Genomic DNA, 4,161 nt, shown 5'->3' on the forward strand with positions numbered 1-4,161 from the left:
TTCATGAAAAGTCTTTGCTTTATGATTCACTTGTTTACTCATGTCATACATATTGTTTTGATCGCTGCATTCACTACATATGCTTTACAAATAGTATGATCAAGATTATGATGGCATGTCACTCCGAAATTATCCGTGTTATCGTTTTACCTCGCTCGGGACGAGCAGAACTAAGCTTGGGGATGCCGATACGTCTCCAACGTATCGATAATTTCTTGTGTTCCATGCCACATTATTGATGTTATCTACATGTTATATGCACACTTTATGTCATATTCGTGCATTTTCCGGAACTAACCTATTAACAAGATGCCGAAGTGCCGCTTCTGTTTTCTCGCTGTTTTTGGTTTCAGAAATCCTAGTAACGAAATATTCTCGAATCGGACGAAATCAACGCCCGGGTTCCTATTTTACCCGGAAGCATCCGGAACACACGAGAACCGCCGGAGAAGGGGGCAGGTCCACCACACCACACCCCGGCGCGGCCAAGGGGGCGCGCCCCTAGGGTGTGGGCCCCCCGTAAGCCCTCCTGCGCCGCCTCTCCGCCTATATAAAGCCCCCGACCTAAAAACCTCGGGCGTTCGACGAAAACCACGAAACCTTCCGGAGCCGCCGCCATCGCGAAGCCAAGATCCGGGGACAGGAGTCTCCGTTCCGGCACCTCGCCGGAGCGGGGAAGTGCCCCCGGAAGGCTTCTCCATCAACACCGCTGCCATCTCCACCGCCATCTTCATCACCACTGCTGCTCCCATGAGGAGGGAGTAGTTCTCCATCGAGGCTCGGGGCTGTACCGGTAGCTATGTGGTTAATCTCTCTCCTATGTACCTCAATACAATGATCTCATGAGCTGCTTTACATGATTGAGATTCATATGAGTTTTGTATCACTACTATCTATGTGCTACTCTAGTGATGTGTTATTAAAGTAGTTTTATTCCTCCCGCACGTGTGCAAAGGTGACAAGTGTGTGCACCGTGTTAGTACTTGGTTTATGCTATGATCATGATCTCTTGTAGATTGCGAAGTTAACTATTGCTATGATAATATTGATGTGATCTATTCCTCCTACATATGCATGAAGGTGACAGAGTGTGCATGCTATGTTAGTACTTGGTTTAGTCTTTTGATCTATCTTACACTAAAGGTTACTAAAATATGAGCATTATTGTGGAGCTTGTTAACTCCGGCATTGAGGGTTCGTGTAATCCTACGCAATGTGTTCATCATCCAACAAAAGTGTAGAGTATGCATTTATCTATTCTGTTATGTGATCAATGTTGAGAGTGTCCACTAGTGAAAGTGTAATCCCTAGGCCTTGTTCCTAAATATCGCTATCGCTGCTTGTTTACTCGTTTTATCGCGTTACTATCGCTGCGTTACTACCGCTGCGTTACTACTCGCTTGTTTACTCGTCCCGGGCAAAGCACTTTTCTCGGTGCCGTTGCTATCGCTTATTCATACCACTCGTATTTCACTATCTCTTCGCCGAACTAGTGCACCTATTAGGTGTGTTGGGGACACAAGAGACTTCTTGCTTTGTGGTTGCAGGGTTGCATGAGAGGGATATCTTTGACCTCTTCCTCCCTGAGTTCGATAAACCTTGGGTGATCCACTTAAGGGAAACTTGCTGCTGTTCTACAAACCTCTGCTCTTGGAGGCCCAACACTGTCTACAAGAATAGAAGCTCCCGTAGACATCATATATCTTTGCAAATGGCTGATAAATCTACTGCTATTCCTGTTGGTATATGTGAGAATGTTCCTGTTCAAGTTACTACTAACTGCTTGATATTAACTGATTTTGTTGTATTGGAAATGCCCGAAGATGATAATATGTCTATTATTCTTGGGAGACCTTTTCTTAACACCGCAGGGGCTGTTATTGATTGCAACAAAGGAAAGGTTACTTTCAATGTTGATGATAGGGAACATACCGTTTATTTCCCCAAGAGGATTGAGAAAGCGTGTGGAGTTAATACTATTTCTAATGTGAGAACTATCAAAGTGGGAACCATCGATTGTCCCATATATGAGCCTAAAGAAGAATATCAAACTCTTGTGATTGGATCCATATCAATACAATTCAAGGTAACATGATTGATTTGAGGTTTATTTCTTCATATGCTATGTAAAATTTATTTGGTGGCAAGACTTGATCAACCTTGTTAACAAATACCTTTTATATGCATAGAGGAGGTAAACAACATCTCTTTCTTTCTCCACTTGCTTTAGTTGCTGTAGCACTTTTAATTTGCAAAGTTTCTTAGTTGATTTGAGATTTCAAAAATTTTCCTGGCCAGTAATAATAAACTTAATACCCGTAAAATGTGCATTTTTCAAAGTTTTCAAAAATTCGCGAAAATTATACCGTTGGTCCTATTTTTCGACGAGGCACTGGGAGCACCGTAGGATGACCCGTGGGGCACCGTAGGGCGCCACACCACCGGCCGGCGCGGCCAAGGAGGTGGCCGCGCCACCATGTGGTGTGGGCTCCCCTCCGCCCCACTTTGTCATCTCTTTCTCCCAAGACCTTCTCTCTCCCGAAAAAACTCGTACCAAGTTCATCTCTCTCGCGTTTTTGCTCCGTAGCTCCGCATTTCTCGATCTCTTTGCTCAGCCCAGATTTCTGTCCGAAATTTGGCACATTTGCTCTTCGGTATGTGACTCCTCCACCCATCCAAGTAGAATTTCGTTTGGTTGAGTATATCTTGAATATTTTGCTGCTGTAGGTAACATGTTTAGTGAGCTTGCATGCTTGTTCTAAGTGGTAGAAACTAGTTTTGATGCATGATTAGTACTCTAGCAAGTTCCTATGGTAGTTTCCCTCAATTTTATGTCACCAAATCAAATTTTTATATTGGTTGTTGAAATTTCAGAAAATGGAATGGAATAGATATCACTTGAACCAGCAAGAATTGGAAGTCCAACAAGTTATGATAGTCAATCGTGAAGAGGGAGTATACCCTTCTTACTACCCGTGCGCGGATTTCATGAGAAGCGCGGGGATATTTGAAGATGTTCAAACTCTAATTTCTCGTGCAGGGCTGAGTGACTTTGTTGAAGGAGAGCCAAGACAATATGTAAAATTAACTATGGCTTTTGTGCAGGACTTCAAGTTTAATTGGTCGCGATCTAACCCCACGGTCCAGGATAAAATTTACAATAAAACTCGTCAACTTGCCATTTAGTGCTTTTTGTGCAGCAATTAGAATACCGCAATGGGGGTCGTGCGAGAAGATAAGGGGATCGCCGCAAGAACTCTCGGATCTTTACAAGATGATTTGCGATGGAAGGAGTTTCTCAGGTGAAAGTGGTAAAATCACTAGTATTCAGCTCCCGGCTATCCGCTACTTTGCTTATTTTATTACCAAATGCGTTCTCGCCAAAAGGATTGGTAGTAAACTTTCTATCCCGGATTTGGCTTTTCTAGCTGCAGCACCGCAAAATAGTAGGTCTTATAATTTGGGGGCATTAATAGCTTATAGACTTGCTACTAACCGTGAGAAAGGTGGAATGTGTGGAGGCCTCATCGCCTCCCGTTTACTAGCTTTTCATAATGTAGAACCTCATCATTTTGATATTCCGTTCCCCATAGAAAAACTTGACATAGCCTCTATGATTAAACATGAATTTGTTTCAGATTCCTCCAACTTGGGTAACCTGTATTATAAGATGATATTTTATAAGAAAGTTTGGAGAATAACTAAGAAAACTGAGAAACTAGTAAGATTGCCTCGCGCCTGTTTTGTCTAACCTTGATTCCAGGGGAGATTGGTCGGTCACGTAAGGTGCACCGGATGCACATATAGAGAGAGGAGGCCAACATGCAAGAGACGACATAGAGGTCGAGGAGCACCTCGACTCATCATCCGATGCAGCAAGTTCCTCGCATCAACATGGTGGATATGCGGAGCCTCCACGCTTTTCTTCTCGCGCAGGAGCTTTACTATGACTACTCCATGGACTACCCACCGGCGAGGAACGACCCTCGTTGGGGTTGAACTCCACTTAGGCCAAGAGCCTAAGCTTGGGGGAGGTATACCGGCATCACTCATTCTTTGCATATTATGGTTGCTGGATACTTGCACATACTTGCTTTGTTCGTTTGAGTGGTTTTCTAATGAGAGGAAGATGATATTTGGGGAAGTGCTGCCTGAAAACAG

This window comes from Lolium rigidum, chromosome 6, assembly GCF_022539505.1.
Source record: "Lolium rigidum isolate FL_2022 chromosome 6, APGP_CSIRO_Lrig_0.1, whole genome shotgun sequence".
NCBI classification, from domain to species: domain Eukaryota; kingdom Viridiplantae; phylum Streptophyta; class Magnoliopsida; order Poales; family Poaceae; genus Lolium; species Lolium rigidum.